Genomic DNA, 22,241 nt, shown 5'->3' on the forward strand with positions numbered 1-22,241 from the left:
CATAAATCTCGAATCAGGTGTTGCTCCTTTTGTTAAGATTGTGAAAGCAACATGCTTATAGTGTGGCTATGACAATTAAAAGCTTAAAGGAAGTGCCACTGAAGGAATGAAATTATCCCAAGGGTATGCAAAAGAGTAGCTCCAGGAAAGGAGATCAGTGAACGGGAAAGAGGGGGCACCAAAACAAAAGAGGAAATCCTTCCTTGACAAACAGCCTAATGTGCAGGAGCAGGTAAATCCTCTGGAACATCTTGCAGCCTTCTTACCTCACCTCACATTCTTTCTATGAAACTCACAGTGCTGTTATTTTTCAACTTTATCATTCTTTAAGGCCAATTTAAACTCTGGCTCCTAAATAAATTGCTGCTGTCTTGGGAATTTGGAAATTCATTTTTAGTGCGGCTGAATGAATGGCATTCACTGCATTATTAAAGGTGCCTGAAGGAGAAAAAGAAAAATTGAAATGGGATACATCCTCATTATTTAATTGTGAAAACAGGTTTAAAGAAGGGAAAAGAAACAACAATAATAGGTAGAACATTGCATTTAATACATATTTTATAGGTTTTTTTTTTTTTTTACAGTTTTAAGTTAATGTTATAGAGGCCTATTTATTGAGGTTGAATTTTTGTGTTTGACCCCCAAAAAAAATTTTTTGTTTCTCGAGTGGCAATTCGATATAGTCGTATGATTCAAATTGAAACTTGAATTTTTTTGAAGATGTTTTGTCAGATTTTTTTCTATCGGATATATTAGTAAATAAGCCAAATTCGTGGATGGGAGTTAAGTCGAGTTTGTTTCTGGTAAAATATGAGAGAAAAACAAGTTTTAATAAATAACCCCCTTAATATTTAAATATTTTTTTAGTAGACTTAAGGTATGTAGATCCAAAGTACAGTAAGATTCCTTTCCTGGAAAACCCCAAGTCCCAAGCATTCTGGATAACAGGTCCCATACCTGTACATGCTGCACATAAATACTTGATAAACATTCATACTACAGAATCTGTTACTGAAATAAAAGATCCAGCGCCAAAAGGCACGGGGGACAGACAAACAGGCAAATAGGGTAATATAGTTTTGCAATGTTGCCACCTCTTGTGTAGGGAACAAGCCACTTGTTTCACCATATAAGTGTAACCCTCCTTTATTATCAACCTCCACCAAAGGGTTAAAAAGACTCTCCTTAGGAGCTTGTTTAGATGGGTACTCACAAACAGGCAATATCAATATGCACATAAAATCCTGGAGCGCCTCTCCTCGTATAGACTGTAAATCAACATGCAGCAGCAAATAGTGTAAAATATCTTTTTAATACTTATAAAAACAAAGCTTAAAATGCACTCACATGGCAAAGATTTAAAAAGAGCATATCCATGCACGTCCACCTGGAGGCCCCCTATATGCACCAGTCCACACGGATAGTCCCAAGATGATCAGGCTTGGGAAAACGAATAAATAGATGTTTACGTTCGTTCCTCGTGTGCGATGGTTGTTTGCGTTCGTTCCTCGTGTGCAATGTTGGGCGCCTACCAGTGACGTCACCTGCCTTACGCGTTTCGTCTTGCGACTTCTTCAGAGGCTTACTTCCAGCTGCGCATGCGTTGAACTTTTATTCCGTCTCTCCTTGCGTCACTTGACGCTTCCTCCTCCTTCGTCATTCGTTGCTATGGAGACGCGTCTCTCTAACTCTTAGGCCTATTGTTGCCATAGGGACGCGTAGTTGGAAACGTTTAAACTTCACTATGGCTATTTTGATTGAACTTTCTTTTGGAAGGGATTAAGAATATCAATATAAGACTTTTTTGGAGTGCATTTACAGAAAATCCACTATTACACAGTTTATTTGCTATAATAACAAAAACCACTCCTGTCAAAAAATCTAAATAATCAAAAACATCAAAAACCACAAAGAAATATATATATATATATATATCTCCAAATATATGCAAACTCAAAATCACAGAAATAAACAAATAAAAATAAGAATAAAAAGGAAAAGGGGGGAAAAAAGGAAGGAGAATATTGAACAACAGGTTTTTGAAAAAACTTTTCATTAACCCTTTACACTTCTGTGTCCACCCCTCAAATCTGGGTATATGATTTTAATTTAGCCCCGCACATTTTGATGTTTCGGTACCTACAAAAATGCTCTCAAATTTATATCTACATTCAGACCACTTGGTACTGATGTTTCCATTTGATATATCCATTTACTTTCTATCTGTAACGTCTTTCTCACTAAGTCACCCCCTCCCCATCCTCTCTTTATCTGTTCTATACCCCAGAATTTTAAATTGAAGTGTAAAGGGTTAATGAAAAGTTTTTTCAAAAACCTGTTGTTCAATATTCTCCTTCCTTTTTTCCCCCCCTTTTCCTTTTTATTCTTATTTTTATTTGTTTATTTCTGTGATTTTGAGTTTGCATATATTTGGAGATATATATATATATATATATATTTCTTTGTGGTTTTTGATGTTTTTGATTATTTAGATTTTTTGACAGGAGTGGTTTTTGTTATTATAGCAAATAAACTGTGTAATAGTGGATTTTCTGTAAATGCACTCCAAAAAAGTCTTATATTGATATTCTTAATCCCTTCCAAAAGAAAGTTCAATCAAAATAGCCATAGTGAAGTTTAAACGTTTCCAACTACGCGTCCCTATGGCAACAATAGGCCTAAGAGTTAGAGAGACGCGTCTCTATAGCAACGAATGACGAAGGAGGAGGAAGCGTCAAGTGACGCAAGGAGAGACGGAATAAAAGTTCAACGCATGCGCAGCTGGAAGTAAGCCTCTGAAGAAGTCGCAAGACGAAATGCGTAAGGCAGGTGACGTCACTGGTAGGCGCCCAACATTGCACACGAGGAACGAACGCAAACAACCATCGCACACGAGGAACGAACGTAAACATCTATTTATTCGTTTTCCCAAGCCTGATCATCTTGGGACTATCCGTGTGGACTGGTGCATATAGGGGGCCTCCAGGTGGACGGTGCATGGATATGCTCTTTTTAAATCTTTGCCATGTGAGTGCATTTTAAGCTTTGTTTTTATAAGTATTAAAAAGATATTTTACACTATTTGCTGCTGCATGTTGATTTACAGTCTATACGAGGAGAGGCGCTCCAGGATTTTACGTGCATATTGATATTGCCTGTTTGTGAGTACCCATCTAAACAAGCTCCTAAGGAGAGTCTTTTTAACCCTTTGGTGGAGGTTGATAATAAAGGAGGGTTACACTTATATGGTGAAACAAGTGGCTTGTTCCCTACACAAGAGGTGGCAACATTGCAAAACTATATTACCCTATTTGCCTGTTTGTCTGTCCCCCGTGCCTTTTGGCGCTGGCTCTTTTATTTCAGTAACAGATTTTGTGGACTTGGAGGGATACAAGTGGGAGCCGGCTGGGATTTGTGGACACAATTGAACCTTGGGCCTACTTTTCCGTTTACCAAACATTCATACTACAGCAAATTTTATTTGGATTTTACTTTTAATTGAATTATTACAATCCTATTTTCCTAAACTCTGCTTAAACCTCTACTTATTTTAGCTATTGGAATGAAATGTTTAAATGTTCCCAGTTTATCTGATGAAGCTCATTTAACCATTGTTGAACTAATTACCACATTATAGAGTTGACAAATCCCCATATGGCATAAATTGGCTTCTAAGGCATCACTCAGCTTAGTAAAGACTGAAAAAGTTCAGGAAGAGCCAAACAGATAATATGTATCCATACTGTACAGTATATGCAAATCTTCATTCCTCAGACATCAGTATATGGTGGTTTATAAATATGTGTAAAAATAATAATCTCTCCCCCTGTTTAATCTCCCCCTTGTTTAAATGATCAGTGAACTGCAAATATAAGATCAAATCAAATTCTTATTATGAAATCTTCTCAGGGTGATATGCTATCTGTGACATGTTTAGACAGGAGACCTATGGAAGCTAGAATGTGCATGTGATGCTCCTATGAGTTGGTGAGTGATAAAAATAAAAAGTGTATTTCATTTATGTGCATATTTCATTGACAGATTTACAAGTATAGTTTACTGTACAATGCTATTTTCATGCAGAGTCCACTCACATCTAACATCAGCAGAAAAATGTTCCAGTGTATCAGTGAAAGTTTATCACATACCTCCCAACTGTCCCATTTTTAGAGGGACAGTCCCTCTTTTGACAGCTCAACCTGCAGTCCCTTGTTTGTACTGGAAAATCCCAATTTTCTCTGCACTGAACAGCCAGAAAAAGAAACAATATTTCTAAACTAATTGGCTTTTGGCAGAGTCCAGAACAGCCACAGCAGCAGATAAGATACTTTGGTAACAATTTCTAGATATGCAAATGAGTAATTGTAATAATATAAGATAGATCCCTTAGGAGAAGTTAGACTCACAGCTTAAAGGGCAATTCGCCTTCATTAGTAAAACTGTAATAACTGAAAAAAAAGAAATATGTTCAAACTTTCATAACCTGCCAAAATTTTAAAATGAACATGGGGGTGTGGCCACAAAAATGGGCATGGTCAAAAAATGTTGCAGAGTTCTGCACGGCAACTTTTTGTCCCTCTTTTAATTTCCAAAATGTAGAGAGGTATGATTTAACAAGTGACTTCTAGTAATAGGATGCTGTGAAGTATTAGAATAGTACAAATATCAAAACCAGACAGTTGGCAACCCTAGTCTGCACCCTGCGCTGGGTTAAAAATTTGGTTCATGATGCAAAACAAAGTACGAGAAAGCACAAAGCTGCCCTGTTCTTACTGCCTGTGCCTGCCGGTTCTCTCTAACTTGCACATATAAATGAAGTGCAAGTTAGGTAATGGGGGGGGGTAGAGTTGTACCACATTGAAGTACAGATATGGGATCTGTTATCTGGAAACCTGTGATCCAGAAAGCTCCAAATTACAGAAAGGCCATCTCCAATAGAGTCCATTATAATCAAATAGACTAAAGTTAAAATTTGTTCCCCCTTTTTTCTCTGTAATAATTTTCTGGACAGATGAGATGACTCAGTAACGTTACTAGAGGGGGACTGGCCCTGGCGTCCCCCTCCGTATGCTATTTTCTGTGTGTGTAGTGGCGCGCAAGCTGCCGGGGGTCCCTGAGGGGGGTGCGGGCCCTGGCCCAATCGCACCCCCTGCTCCCCTGGTAGTTACGCCACTGAGATTATCCTTTTTATTAGGAAGATTGTTATTTGTATACCTGATATTAAAGCAAACAGTATTACTTTTTTATTTTGAAAAAGACACTTTCGTTCCTGAAGAGTCGTGATGATACTAGTTAGAAATCTTTTTTATGATGGTAAAACAGCACCACCACATGGCTTCAAGTTGATAATTCTACAGTAATTCCTCTGCATAACAGTTGTCATACATGGACTTGTTCTCTGCTGCTCTTAGAAAACGACATAAGTGATATATCTAAAATACTGTATACCAATCATCCCTTGGATTCCTCTTCTGCATTTTATGTAATCCTGGGTGTTACACTATAATCCATTAAATAGTAATATGGCATTCCTAACTAGCGATGGTTGAATTTATTCTGCAGGCGCAAATTCAAATTTCCGTGTTTCACCACCGGCCGGTGAATTTCGCCGCCAGCGACAATTTAACATGAATCCATTGACTTTAATGCAATTGAATAAAATAGGTGCACAACAACTCGAATTTTTCGGCAAAAAAAAAAAAATAAGAACAAATTCGCTCATCACTATTCCTAACTAGACTTTTCATTGAGTTGATGCCTTCTCGTCAGGACTGGAAAAGTAACTTTACAATATTGTAAGCATCTCTGAGTCACGCCAGTAGGGACGAGAGAGCTATTTTTACTAATGCCCTTGTGAACTGAAATGTTTTTGAGATCGCCAAGTTATGTAGAAAGGATGTGTTTCTAATTAGCATGTAACACGCTCAGCTGTATTCTTCCCCTTCTATGTTAATTCTTGTTGAGGCATGTTAAAATAACAGTGACTTGACGAAACCTCAGCAACTACAAACGGTGATTCATCCTGTAAATTCAGTGTCATGTGGCACCCTAAAGGTTTCATTCATCTCGCTTTGGATCTTCCCAGATTTGCAAAAGGAGTCTGAGTGAAAGGTTAGGAATTTTTGAGCAGATCATTTTTTAAATGACGCAGCACTGTGCTTAAGTGGATGTATTTACTACAGAGGCTTAACACTTACATTCATAGAAAAGTTGCTGAATCCTATATTTGTCTTTGAGGTAATAGAATGGCCAATTGTAAGAGACACAAAGATTTGTGCCAGCGCACACCGGCATCTTGGAAGAATCGGCCATTCTCGAGGTTATGGTTAAAAGGTATATCTTTATTTTCACATCTGATTAATCATCTAGAATCTGAGGTCTGACGTGTTTCGTGGCTTCGCACTTCCTCAGAGACCTCTGAGGTCTCAGGGTCTCTGAGGAAGTCTCTTAGAACCCAGGGGTGTATGCCATCAGGCCCTGGAGCCTTGTTTACATTCATTTTTATTAAAGCTTTATTGGAGATGTTTGCACTTTATTGTAGATTTTTGCAGTCTTCCTTGCATTTGAGTTTTTTTCGGAGTCTGATAGAATTCAATTTGAATTTGATTTGAATTTAGGGTTGTTTTAATAATAAATTTAGATTGGTCGAATTTCAAACCTATGGGAGTTCAGGGGAGTTTTTAAAAAACTCACATGAATTCGAAATTTGACCTTTGATAATTGTGCCTCTAGGGGGCAGATTTATCAAGGGTCGAATTGAAAATTTGACTAGGGAATAGTCCAAATTCGAATTTAAAAAGAATGCAAAATTCGAATTGTGAAATTTATCATGTACTGTCCCTTTAAGAATTTGAATTTGACTATTGGCCATTTAAAACCTGACGAATTTGTGTTTTAGGCTACAGGGGACCTCCTACAATTGGACATTCCATAACATACTAAAAGTTATATCAAAGCTGAACCACACCTTTAAGTTATTTGCCTTCCTCCATCCTCCTTCAGTTCTCCTCTGTCCATTTCATCTTCTCTAATGTAATCAGCCCTCCACCTTTAGTTCTTGGCACTCCTCCATCCTCATTTTTCAGTTCTCAGCCCATCTGCCCTAAATTCAACATCTTCAGTTTTTGGCCCTCAACCAGCAAACATATACTTTAACATTTCCAAAATTCTGGTCTGATCTATATTATCAGGTGGTAGACTCACCAATAAGTATGAGTGGTCCAGGAACAAATGCCTTAGACCTTTAGCTTAGGGGAGGTTCCAGAGACTTTACACTTCACAAATGTTAGGCTGGCACAAACTGAACTGACATGTTCACTGCACTGAACAGTCTGCACTGTTCTGTGCAGACAAAAAAATTATTAAAAAAATCCTTATTTGTTTTGTGCCCCCCCCCCCGCTTGGCACAAAATGCATAAGGCTTTTTTTATGTCTTTAAATTAACACTTTGAACATGTCAGTTCAGTTTGGTCCAGCCTACCACCTGGAAACTCATCCATCAGACATCTCTGATTTCCCATCACTTGTTCAACATGAGTGCAAAGAATAGTGATTGAGCTGAACATAGATTTTGCCTATTTTATTAATCAAGAACTCTATTGTTTTTGTTAGTTAGTATCATCTTTATACCACTTTGTTAATTTTTATTTCAAAAGGGTTGCCCTGTAACACATTGTGCATACAGAAAGAATTTTAAATATGACAAAAATCACTAATTTTGAATATTTATGCATATACTCTACATTTGAGTTATGCCACAACTTTGGTGAAGGAGAAAATACAGTATTTGCAAATCTGTTTAGCAAATTGCAAATTTAAATTAATGTCAACTATTGTCAACATTTTCGTACACAACAACCTCGCACAGTGGCCACACTCAAGCAATTACCCATCTCATTTTCAAGCCTATTGTGAAACATTTATACGCAATATGAATACACAAAAAAAAGGAGAGACAGGTATAGCAGTACAATATTTTAGAGTTACAGCCATTTGCGAAAATGACCCCCTATTGGCTGATTTATAGCCATAGATGTAACAATTACGATCTTTCCTCTGAAAGATGGTTTACTTTCAATTTAGACGTATTAGAGCTGAATCGTCTTGATTGATAATGAATGCTAAGGTCAGTAATGGGAAGAAATAAGCTGTAGCTACAGTCTTCATGAGAAAAAAAGATGCTTCAGACCTAAGGCCAGGGGTACTCCGCCAATGAAGCAAGTTGAGCAACTCGCCTCAAGCGACAGCGCCCCCCTGCTTGCCAAGAACAGAAGAACAGGATTTCAACTCGGAAATTCAGCTCTTCTAGTGCAGAGACCACCTCCAGCAGTGAAAATGTGAGTGGGGGGGGCAGAATGAAGGCCGCCTTGGGCGGCAAAATGGCCAGGATTGCCCCTGCCTAAGGCTGATAGATTGTAAACTGTGCACTGACAGTTCTAAGAATATAACTATAACCCTGTTTGTGTTCATACCTTGTAAAGCACCACTTTCATATATGATGCTATATAAATAAACAAATACATATATTTACAAAAGGCTTGCTTATGCCTGCAAAAGGTCAGAAACCTGGATGCCCTTTTTTTATGTTGTTGTAGTTATGTTTACTTATCTGTGACCATGATAGTTGCTGAAAGTTGTTTGGTTGAAAACTAGACAACGGCAGCCCTAACTGAAACCTATACAGGGGCAAGACTGGGACAGTGCTTTTCATTTCACAAACTCTTCACCCTTTGCCCACCTCTTTTTTTGTTTGTGATAATTACAAAATTCCCCTGGTTGTCTTGAGTTGAATAGACTAAACTCTTGCATCTCTTATGCCTTAATCCATCACTCTATTGTGTTGTGACTTGTCTTCCACAGTTTCATCAGCTACTGTAACAGCTACATTCTAACATACATATATAGATAGTACGAAGTTTCAGGATGACTTGAATTATCGGGAGATGTGGGTGGGGAGTTACCACATTTCTTTTGCATCTTAGATAACAACAAATTTGGTTTGAAAAACAATGGAGAAAATGAGCAAAAAAAGGAAAATTACAGCACTTTTTGAATAAATTGTACAATACCTATGAATTTCACAAAATATAAATTTATATACAGTATGTATAAGCATTCCAAAATATAGATTTGAATGTTTTTTTCAAAAGGGAACTGAAATTGTATGGGCAGTTCTTGAGGGGGAGTAGATTTCCTTTAGTATACTATAATGACTATCCCTTCTGCAGAACAGGAAATTGTGATCTGGCTCCTATTGTATGGCTCTTGTAAAATATAAAATTTGTCACTATTAGATCATACAATTATCACTCAAGGGAAAAAAACAACTTTCCATTTATAAACATTGCAAAGTACTGTTCCAAATAATTGAACACTAGTTTGGAAACAATATTTAATATCCTAACTACATAGATAATGTCAGTGTTTGCCGTCTCCATTTTACAATTTACATAATTTCTGTTAGAAAATGTTACTTTCTGTTCAAAATTTACACCGTGATACTTGATATTAGGTGAAGGTTTGCTTTCATTTGTAAAGAAAAGGTTTGTTAAGTAAAACAGTAAATGGGTATTGCCGATATACTTTCATTAAATGAACTGTTTCCTGGGACGTACCCTTAAATTACCTCTGAGTGTCTTAATTAGTTTAGAATTATACAAAGACCCCTTTTCTGCAACAGGCAAAATGGGAAAAGATAAGAAAGAAAGCATAATACTTTGAAACTGAGGGGTTTTGAAGAAGACACTGCTTGCCATTGAAGGAGGGTACATAAAGGACATTGAGGTCTTTGTGATGATAACAGGAACAACTCTGTAAAAAGAATTTAAAAAGAGAAGTGGTGAGGGACACATGCCAGAAAGGGAATGACAGGTTAGACAAGTGCAGGGAATGGGGCAAGAATAAATAAGATGAAGGAGTCCTGGAAGTGATTGTTGTTTCAAGAGATGGCACTGATAATCAATAGAGAACGTGGCCAATGACCTTAAAAGTTACATGGAGTCATCTTACAGCACCTGTCACTCTTAAAATGTAAAGTAAATGTCCCACTTCTACTAGCAACATAAATTAGCCAAGGAACTTATCTCTGTGTATGTGTGTGTGTGTGTCTGTGTGTGTGAGTGTGTGTGTGTGTGTGTGTGTGTGTGTATATCATACCTCAGAAACTCCAATAGTTTTTATACAGGTATGGGATCCATTATTTGGAAACCCATTATCCAGGATTACAAAAAGGCCATCCCCGATAGACCCCATTTTAATAAAATAATTCACATTTTTAAAAATTATTTTCTTTTTCTGTATTATAATAAAACAGTACCTTGCACACATATATATATTTAAGGGTTGTGTGAACTAACCCTTAAATAAACCTAGTAGGATTGTTTTGCCTCCAATAAGGATTAATTACATCTTAGACTAATTATATATGTGTGTGTGTATATATATATATGTATATATATATGTATATATATATATATATATATATATATATATATATATATATATATATATATATGAGTTCATGTGGGCAGCACTCCGCTCTTTCTGTTTCAACTCGGGTGCAAGGTAATGAAATTAGATAAAGGAAAAATGACCAGCAACACCGAGATTTTTCGTGAATAATCAAAAGTGTATTGAAAAAAATCACGTTAAGCCGAAGTGACGTTTCGGTCCACACATGGACTTTTTTCAAGGCAACCATGTCAAAACCCCAAAAAAGTTTATATACCCATGATCCCATTGAACCCATCAACAGGAAGTGACAAAACATCGTGGCACTGAAGGCATTATGTGATAGCAAAAATATCATTATCAAGCCTGCGGACAAAGGTGGGGCAGTAGTGATTTTAGACTACACATATATTACAGGTCAGAATTGTTGGCACAGTTATCTGACACTAACGGTTACCGCAAACTGAACTTTGACCCCGCTTCTAAATTTCAGCTGCGCCTCAAGAATCTGTTGGACCTGGCATGTACACATGGCTGGATTACAGAACACCAAGGGGAAAGACTGTATGTTAAATATCCGGTAAGACCAGTTATTTACTCTCTCCCGAAAATACACAAATCCCTTACACATCCCCCCGGTAGGCCAATCATATCCGCCAGGGGATCACTAACAGAGAACATAGCCAAATATGTGGACACACTACTACAGCCCCTTATTAGAGAATTGGGATCCTTTTTACTAGACACCACAGATTTTCTAAAGATGATTAGAAGTATCAACACGGACAATATGAATTTTCTGTTTGTGACTATGGGTGTTCAGAGTTTGTATACCTGCATCCCACACGAGGCGGGCATCCAGGCTGTGAGGGAGTTTCTAAGTTACAATCATACCTACACCGGCCCACCGTCAGAATTTGTGATTTCACTCTTGGAATTCATACTGTATAAAATTACTTGAAATTTGAGACGGATTTCTTTTTACAACTTAACGGGACCGCGATGGGTTCAAATGTAGCGCCAACATATGCTAATATTTTTATGCATAGATATGAAACCCTAAACATATACAACCATCCATTTTTTCGTAAAAATGGTGGATATTTTAGACGCTACATTGATGACCTGTTTTTCTTGTGATATGGCACTGAGGAGGAATTGAATGTATTTGTCAATGATTTGAATAAAATACCCTCACCCATCAGGTTTACAGCACACACTGATGCATGTAGTATTAACTTCCTGGATGTGACAATATATAAAGACGAGGAGTGGCATCAGTAACATACCAAGATTTGCCAAAAACCTACTGAAAGGAACTCTCTATTACACTACTCAAGTAGTCACCCACTACATTTATTAAATTCCATACCCAGGACGCAGATGGTGCGGGTAGTAAGAGTGACTAGTAAAGAAGAGGAGAGGGTGTTGGCATTGGAAACCATGGCCAATAGGTTTTTGGAGAGGGGATATCCGAGCAAACTGATTAAGGAAACAAAGGAATGGGCTGGGTCACTTGATCGGGATAAGATCCTAAAGGGTCCTTCAAGGATAGATGGGGATAAATCAAATGAGATTTATTATATGACAACATTTCATGCTCGTACCCCTTTAATCAAAAAATCTATTTTGCAGTACTGGCTCATCGTGAAATCCGACAATGACCTGACAGCACTTAAAGGACAAGGAAAGGTAAAAAAATAAAATCCCATTTTTACTTTCTTTAATGAAAAAGAAACCTATCTCCAATATACTTTAATTAAAAAATGTGTACCGTTTTTATAAGAAACCTGCCTGTATGCAGTGAATTCTCCCTTCATTTACTGCAGTGGATAGGAATTGTCAGATGGTCCCTAACTGCTGAGCAGGAAAACAATCACACTTATGAACAGCAGGGGGAGCCCCGCCTTACTTACCAGCCATGCAGAACTCAAGCAGCTTTGTTTATGACAATCCCTAAGTAGCCCAGACCACACTGAGCATGTGCAGGGTCAGGGTCAGGCAAAGATGTTTTTTTTTTTTTTAAATAATTTTTATTGTTTTCAACAAACATGTCAAATACAGAAATAAAAAGCAATAAAAAAAAACAAAAAAGTACATATCAAGCAGTCGTGGGTAATATCAATAAGCATTAGAATGCCTCCCAACAATCTGACAAGCACAGAAATCACAATACTACAAATTCAAGCAGTAGAAGGTTTCAAAGGACAAGTTACATTTTAGCCAGTTTAGGGGAGAGTCCAACCAGGGTTGCCATACAAGTTCAAATTTGCCTGGGTTTTCCCTCTGCATGTATACCAGTTGAGCCAATGTGAGGTGTTCCTGTACCAAATTTTTCCACATTACTATAATAGGGGGGTTCCCCTGCACACCATTTTAGAGCAATACATTTTCGGGCAAGAAACAGTGTTTCCCTTAACAGAATAAGCATAGAATATGACTTAGTAAGATGTGATACTATCCCCAGCAAGCAGAATCGAGGTGTGGCAGTAACCTGCAGTGATTTCGGTGAGAATTTCACAAACATGAACCCAGAATAGTGCTATAGTAGGGCAAGTCCACATCAAATGAAAAAAATTTGCACCAGGCAATTGACATTTCGGACAGCAATCATCTGGTCTTAATTTCGCTTTATACAGACGAGTAGAGGTAATGTATGCCTGATGTAAGATAAGTATTTGTGAGAATCTACTCCTGACATTGAACGACACTAAGCTAGGGGCTTCCAGTGCCTCCTCCCAATCCTCATCTTCCAGATCAGGAACAGTACTTTCCCATTTAGTCCTATCATTACTGAGTGTGTGCTTCTTATTCTTAAAGGAATAGTTCAGTGTGAAAATAAAAACTGTGTAAATAGATAGGCTGTACAAAATAAAAAATGTTTCTAATATAGTTAGTTAGCCAAAAATGTAATATATAAAGGCTGGAGTGAACAGATGTCTAATAAAACAGCCAGAATCCAACTTCCTGCTTTTCAGCTCTATAACTCTGAGTTAGTCAGCGACTTGAAGGGGGGCCACATGGTACATTTCTGTTCAGTGAGTTTGCAATTGACCCTCAGCATTCAGCTCAGATTCAAGAGCAACAGAAATGACCCATGTGGCCCCCCCTCAAATCTCTGATTGGTTACTGCCTGGTAACCAGGGCAACCAGTCAGTGTAAACCAAGAGAGCTGAAAAGTAGTGTTCTGACTGACTTGTTATACATCAAATCACTCCAGCCTTTATACATTACATTTTTGGCTAACTAACTAAATTAGAAACATTTTTTATTTTGCACAGCCTATCTATTTACCCAGTTTTTATTTTTACACTGAACAATTTCTTTAAGTATAACGGAATAAATCAATGCCAAAGGATGAGTTCTACATATAGTGACCAGGTAGTCCAATATATTTTCAACCGGTGATTTAACAATTTTAACAGGTGAGATTGGCCATTGCGCATGTTTAAGCTGGTAGTACTGCAACCATGCCTTAGATGTAACCCCATAATCAGCCTGCATTTGTGGAAAGGATTTAAATACTCCCTCAATAAACAAATCATCTATTATTTGGAGATCTTGCGGGTGCCAGTATTCCTGTATTGTGGTATTGTTCAGATGTGGAAGCAGCTCATTTTCCCACAGAGAGGTATTGGGTGAAATCCCCAGGCAAAGATGTTTAACAAAGTTACAAGATGACAGCCTCCTGTGGCCAACTTTGAAGGCATAAATCATTTGTTTGATTAGGCTTTGTGGTGCAGTAAGTTCATACTTATGTTTAATATACAAAATACAGCATTTCTAGCCTTATTCTATTTTAGACTTTCCTTGTCCTTTAATAATAAGAAGGTTTGCTTTGGACATTGTAGGTGACAGAGTTTTCCATCCAGACACTGGCAAACCGTACTCTATAAAACATACAGTAGACTTACTTGCACATCCCAAAATGTAGTGTATATAATCAAATGCCCCTGCGGGCTACTGTATTGTGCCAAGACCTGTAGGCAGCTGCGGGAATGCACCAGCATGCATCGATCGGCCATAACCAAGAAAGGAAACCAAACAGGATATTTCGAAACAACCTGTGGCACAACACTGGTTGCAAGCCAAACATCCGGCCTCCACTTTTAAATGTATGCGGATTGACTTCATTCAGCACTCAGCAAGAGGTGGTAACCGTATGTTACTTCAGAGGGAGGCCTTTTGGACATATGAATTGAACTGTGTAGCTCCCAAGGGTTTGAATAGTTCTTTGGCTTTAAATTGTTTTCAGTGAAATAATCTGTCCCAGGATACATACTTTAGATACATAGAGTACCTTTTTTGGATACCTTGTTGTGTGGTACATATTGTAGACAATACATTGTAACTGGTTTGCTCTAACCTTGTGTTTACTAATGGTGTTAAAGTATTTATGATATTTAGGATGGTGAAGTATCCTGGCATAGCAAATTTGTAAGACATTTGAAATAACTATTAAACTGGTATAAACTGACTGTATGCATTGTATAATGATTATATATAATATAATGTCGGTGCACACAGAACACAAAATGGATGCCTAGGTGCTGGAGTATTACATCATGATATCAAAATAGCAAAAAGTCAGTATATATATATATATATATATATATATATATATATATATATATATATATATATATATATATATATATATATATATATTGAATATACAAGAATAAATACAAACACAAGCAATAACTAATACAAGTTTACACTCTTTTGATCAATTATGCCACCATTGTAAAATAGCATAAACAGATTAGGGGGAAGCAAAATGCACAAAGTCATGGCTATGACATTTTCATTAAAGTGATTAGGAATATACATTTGACAGGAAAACACTTCAACTGCTTATCTTCTTTACTATCACATTTGTTTTATATAACTTGTTAAGATACCTTTAAAAGTGTAACATTCACGGGAGGTTATGTGGAAGGCAAGACATGCACACTGGGTATCTTTTTGCAGAGAAAATTCCTTACTTTCTAACAAAAGAATCAGGTGTCTCTGAAAATGACAGATGAGAGGAAGATGCATTGCTCCCAGAAAAATATATGGGTCCTTTTAACCTTTTTTTGTTTATAGGCCATAACTTAACCTTTTGTCCTGTGGACCTTATTTTAATAAGTTGCAAATAAGTCTGTATTCTTTCATATTTATATACTATCAAGTAAAACTAGTATTAATATATATATTTTTAAAAATATATCTCTCTCTCTCTCTCTATATACTGTATATATATATATATATATATATATATATATATATATATATATATATATATATAACAGAAAACAAACAAACCGCACTCCAGGAGCGTCCTGAAGACGGCCTCAGTTGGAGCGCCGAAACGTTGAGCAAGAATAAACTTTCACTTGGCTTTTGAGACACGAAGTCCTTGGAGTGCGGTTTGTTTGTTTTCTGTTATACTAATGTGTTGACCGGCACCCAGGCATTTGAGGACAGTTTAGAGTGCACCAGTTGTATGGGATTTATATTTAGATTATATATATATATATATATATATATATATATATATATATATATATATATATATATATATATATATATATATATATATAATATTGTACAATTTTGGACACTGCACCCAGGCAGTGAACCTTGTGTCGTGAGTGCCGACTCCTCCATTGACTATATATATATATATATATATATATATATATATATATATATATATTTATTTGTCTTGATTTAAGGTTGTCAGATTCCCATCTGTTTATAAACTCCCATTTAAGAAGGGGGTGCTGAGAGTTTGGGTACACAGCATCTGGCAGGTGGATATATCTGGTATGTGTATATATACATAAATGCTTACATTTTTATTATGGCTATTTTACCACAGCAATCACTATTAGAATAGCTAATAGCATTGATGATCCCCACTTCATGGAACAGTTATGTCAAATAAGCGGTACAGCATATATTAAAACACCACTCCTAGAAACCCTTGCCAGTTAATGGCATTCAGAATCATTATGCATTTATTATACTGCAAAAGGTTTAGTGCTCCACTTTATTGCCAATGATTTGAAACATGTGGCTCTTTTTTCTTAAGAGCCCTGATTTACTCAGGATTCCAAATATAGCTTATTTTTAAAGTATCAGAAAAGAAATGTATTCATTCTATTTGTGGCGGCTAATTTAATTTGCTTTGATCATCCTTGTGTACCGGAACAGCTTTCCCAGGTATGCAGAAAGATGTGGCCTTGCAGTAACCTCTGTTTTGTGAGAGTAGACAACTTAATTAGGCTTGACGATACAGATGACCCTTTCAAGTTCTGTAATTTGAGCTGTTGCATCTTATCACAGGTACATAGCTATTAATATGATGTGCACAACAAACTAGGAGAGAAAGAGTCTTGTTTATTTGATGTGTTTTTCAAGGTAGCTAACTTCTAAACCCTGAGGGCGGAGCTAGGGAACAATGAATGGGCTGAACTGTTTAGCCCAACAAATTTAAATGGACTAACGTTAAAACAAAACAGGGAGAAGAACAAAGAGATGTGCAATGAGAAATCATTGGAAATGAGATTTCAAAATAAACAGTTAAGTTGTGTTGGCATTTTAAATATATAAATACCACAGAGTAAAAAAAACTCTGTAGCTTTATTTATTTATTCACAATACGTAGAGGCAGATTTATCAAGAGTCGAGGTGAATTTTCAAATTTTAAAAATTCTAATTTCAAGCTATTTTTTGTGTACTTCGACTAGGGAATAGTCCAAATTTGATTTGAATTTTTTTAAAAAAAATCAAATTCGAATACTGAAATTTATCATGTACTGTCTCTTTAAAAATTTGACTATTCGACATCTAAAACCTGCCGAATTGCTGTTTTAGCCTATGGGGAACTCCTAGAACAAACCTACTTGGAGTCAATCCGTGGACTCTGAAAAATCAAAGTTTTTTGAATTCGATCGAATGTGATATTACTTAGATTCGTACGATTCGAATTCAGCCGAATACGGACCTATTCAATCGAAAATGGACCTATTCGGACAAAAAAACCTTCGACTTAATTTCGGTTGGTCTTTTTGAATTTGAATTTCGAAGTTTTTCAAATTCGACCCTTGATAAATATGCACCTTTGCAGTCAAAAAATCCTTCAGTAAGAGATGAAAAGAATAAGAGAAGAAAAAGCCCTTCCATGAAAAAAGAAAATGCTAACCATTCATTACAAACCATTTTTGTCATTTTGAGTAGTAGGGGGTTGCTCAGCACATACAAATCTATTCTGCCTGTATTTCCATAGGTTCAGCCCTTCTCTAAGCCTGGTACACTGAATCAACACTGCTGTTGTTTCACTGCATGGGTATTTGGTACACAAGTCACTGGCGGGGGGGGGGCGAGCCAAGGTGTTGCATAGCGGGGGGAGGGAAATTGAGGGCAGGGGCTAGCTTTGGGCATAGTCACCTATAGAGCTGGCCCTAAATAGTACGGTCACACAGTGTACTGCAGTCTCCATGGCATCACAATCATGACCAGGGGTGCTTCGACAATGAGGCAAGTTGAGGCTGTCGCCTCAGGCGGCAGCGCCACACAAGGTACCAGGGGCAGCAAAAATGCTGCTCCTGGTACTTTAAGAGCAAATTTCCAGGGGATGGGGGGCAGCAGCAACTGCTGTTGCCTCAGGCGGCAGAGGGGCCAGGATCGCCCCTGATCATGACACTTTAATTTGCAGTTAATGCTATACAAATTCTGTACTTTATAAATAATTGCAATGAATTTAGGAACACTGGACAAAACCCATTTATTGACAACATAAACATATTTGTTGGATAAAAACACAATCAGGAACAACTACTTTTTATTAGTGTAGAAAATGTTACTCATTAACTATTGACTGCATTGTCCTGTTTGCTCTCACATGCCGTTTCCTCATTTCCTACAACAGATATCTCTAATTCATAAAGTTTTATGATCCACTCTAGAATTATGGGTTCTTGATAAAGTGATGTCCTTGCACATTACACTTTGCCAAAAGTAAACAAAATCTCTGCATTCTCAAAATGAAAACATGCTGCATGCTCATTTTTATGTAATTAAACTGAAGGTCACTTTTGCTTGAGATCAATGAGTAACTACAATGCATACAAGTGATGGGGAGATATGAATGTAATTTTCACTGAAAAACGTGCGGCGTGTGAAAGACTAACTCAGGTTTTGTAATGAGCTCCCACCTATTCAAATTGAGATATGATTGTTTCATGCAAGACGGTGTCATAAATTGACTTTAAGTAAATGCGATGCCCATGTACAACACACATTTAAGTATTATTATAATAATATTTTACCATTGATCATTTTAATGATACTAACACCAACAGTTAAACCTTTTTTTACATCTATATCATAACATTGTCTCTGTATGCTGTTTATAATTTTGCCATAAAAGTATTTGCCTAAAGCTTTTACAAAAAGAGAGAATGGTGCATCCAACTTGCACAAGCACTACTGAAGTAAAAGGCAATTTTAGAAATCAAATGTAGAAAAGGAGAACATACTCACAGTTCGCCAAGCCCATGAGCACATATACATAAAGTCAAAACCAAAAATGTGAGTTCCTCCAGAAAATAATACGACAGTAAGTAAAAAAAAAATATACAAAAAAAGTTCATTAAGATATATTAGGACATGTCCTAATAAACTTTTTTGTATTTTTTTACTTACTGTAATATTATTTTCTGGAGGAACCCACATTTTTGGTTAAAGCTTTTACATTACCTGATCTGATCCCCCATGTTCTTCTATGAGGGGGCTGCCATATTTGTGCAGAAGTAGTCCCTTAGCTATAGAAGCTAAAACTGACAGGCTGAGATGGGACAGTCAGGTCACCAAAACAGTCAGGTTTAGGAACTTCAAGTAACAATTACTTGCAAAAGCAGAACTATCAGTGGAAAAACCATCAACAACCAAAGGGTAACTATTAATGTACAGTAATAATTTGAAGAGTTGTTTCTTTTAGTGTCAGTGTCACTTTAAAGTTGGGAAATAGATGACAGAACTATTTCATTATACAAATATGTATTGCAGCTATTATGGCATCTATGATTTTATCATGGCATTGTCATTGACATGCATCTGTCTAGCTACATAGCTAGCTATTGGAAATATTAAATACTATATTAATATGCAACATAAATATCACCTAGTTTTGCTAGTTTAAAATGGGGTATTGCATTAGAGGTACAGAGGCCCAAACAGCCCAACACATCAGTCCCTATGGCATTCGGAGAATCTACAGCAGTGATTCCCAACCTTTTGTACCTGTGAGCAACATTCAGATCTAAAAAGAGTCGGGAGCAAGTCAAGCATGACATACAGTATATGTTACTGGCACATGATGTAGGATTGGTTGGCATCTCCCCCTATCCTATATCATAATTATGCTCATAATGAGTGTTCCGTGGCACTTTATGTGGATGCATATACCCCAGAATTGCTGCCCAATTGGGTACTTTGTCATGGACCTGGTGAGAGGCAAGAGTGTTTGTTCCTTATTTCGTTTTAGTAAAAAATACTATTAGCCCACATCTCCAGTGGGAAAAACTATTTTTATGTAATAGGTGCCCTCTAATAATATAGAAAATCTACTATATGTAATTATTTGCTGCCATCTAGTGTAAGAAATCAGAACTACTGTTTAAGAACCTATGATGTAAAATTACCTATTAAGGTAGGATTACATAAAAAAGCCAATGGCAGTGACTTTATTTGTGAGGCAAGGTGAGAAGCTTGGGGAGCAAACCCCCTCCCATGGCAACTTTAAAGGGAATCAGTCATGATTTTATGATGTCTTTTTTATTTCTAAATTACATTGTTTACACTGCAGATAATTCACTCACTAAATTGAATTCCTGAACCAGGATTGTATTGTATTATTTTACTATACACTTACTTACTATACATGTACTATTTTACATTTATCATGATACCTAATATCATCCCTTGCAAAGAACTGGTCATGCTATTTGTAAAGCTGTGTTTTCTTTCTTATGTCGCAGTAATTTATACCATTATTTTACACCACATCAGAGCTGACATAACCTATTCAAGTCAAAGAAAAAACATTAGGCTTCATAAAAGGTATGATGGAAGAAGCAATGTACAATCTGCGTAAAAAAAGCAAACTCTATTTTTCAATGGCCTTCACAATCTCCAAAACTTAATGCACAGCTTTGTGTATATGTTGGATCTTATATGGCAATGCCTGACATTCAGACAGTTACTGCATTTGTGTTTATGAAAGTGTTTATTATGACACCTAGAGTGATTAGTGCACCGCTATAATAAATTGAGTGCACTGTCTCTACTATGAGCTTACCCCAACATATATTTGTGCTCCAGGTGAGACCTTTCTCTCTGGGTTTAAGCCCTCACACTGGTGTGGAGGCAGGGTGTAGTGCAACTGTAATAAAGTCCTGTGCGCAATGATTAGGCGCTAGTGGTTCTTTATACTTAACCAGAGAACATCGTTTATTCAACAGATTGATCCACATAGGAGTTCATATAACTTAAAAGGTACATAGAGCAACAGAGGAAAACATATACTTATAAGCACCAATTATCAGCTTAGTCCCTGCAGGCATGGGAACACACACAGCAGCAAATGAAGGTACACCTAGCTTTCAGCCTTTTCCCTAAGTGGAACCCAGGGAAATCTCTACATCCGTATGTCTGTACACTTAGGGGCAGATTTATCAAAGGTTGAGGTGAATTTTTGAATGAAAAAAATTAGAATTTCAAGCTATTTTTTGTGTACTTCGATTAGGGAATAGCACGTATTCGATTTAGAAATTTATCATGTACTGTCTCTTTAAAAATTCGTCTTCGACCATTCGCCATCTAAAACCTCCCGAATTGCTGTTTTAGCCTATGGGGGACCTCCTAGAACTTATTTGGAGTCAATTGGTGGACTTAAAAATCGAAGTTTTTTTTTGGGAAAAATTTTTAATCAAATTTGATCTAATGCGCTATTCCTTCGATTCGTACGATTCTAATTCAGCCGAATTCAGACCTTCGACTTAATTTCGGTTGGTCAATTTTAATTTGAATTTCAACGTTTTTTCAATTCGAAATTCGACCCTTGATAAATATGCCCCTTAGTCCCTAAATTTTGGGCAATTAGTACCCGGGATCTTAATCCCTGTCACACCTCAGCCTCAGGCTGCTCAACTAAATACCCTGTCTATCACTCCTAGGGGCAAATTTACTTACCTTCAAAGTTGCGCTGGCGTTGGCTTTGCGCACTTCGCCAGGGCGCCGCTAATTCACTAAAATCCGAAATTGCGCTCAGGGAGGCGAAAGGTAGCGAAGTTGCGCTACTGTTAATTTATCAAGCAAAGCGAAGTTATGCTAGCGATACCTAATTTGCATACGTCGCCAAGTTAAAGTACAATAGACATATATGTAGCAGCAAATACATTATACTACACAAGCCTGGGAAAGCTTCATAAAATAAAATAGAGTTGTTATTTTTGCCATATACATGTGCCCACTGTATAGTTTAGGTGCCATATGTTAGGAAATGTAGGGGGAAGGAGGGTACGATCTTTTTCAGCCTATCACCCTTAAAAAGGTAAAAGACAATCTGCATTTTTAGGGACTTTTAGGGAATTTCAACTTTTTTTGAAGCAAGCGCTATCTACTCTATTGCACTTCGCCTGGTCTGAGGTGGCAAAGGCAGGTCTGGCGCAAGAGGTAACGTTCAGTAAAATGCGCAAGTTAGTGAATTATTGTATTTATGTCTCTTCGCCATAGCGCAA

The 22,241-nt window shown here is 37.0% G+C and overlaps 1 long non-coding RNA gene across 1 annotated transcript; it reads left to right on the forward strand.

Moving 5' to 3' along the window:
• The first annotated feature begins 6,085 nt into the window (after positions 1 to 6,085).
• Positions 6,086 to 12,168, forward strand: LOC108717558. Its single transcript, XR_001935861.2, has 3 exons — positions 6,086 to 6,333; positions 10,943 to 11,029; positions 12,085 to 12,168. It is a non-coding gene; the product is annotated as an uncharacterized LOC108717558 (long non-coding RNA).
• The last annotated feature ends 10,073 nt before the right edge of the window (positions 12,169 to 22,241 follow it).

This window comes from Xenopus laevis, chromosome 5S (genome assembly GCF_017654675.1).
Source record: "Xenopus laevis strain J_2021 chromosome 5S, Xenopus_laevis_v10.1, whole genome shotgun sequence".
In the NCBI taxonomy this organism is placed as follows: Eukaryota; Metazoa; Chordata; class Amphibia; order Anura; family Pipidae; genus Xenopus; species Xenopus laevis.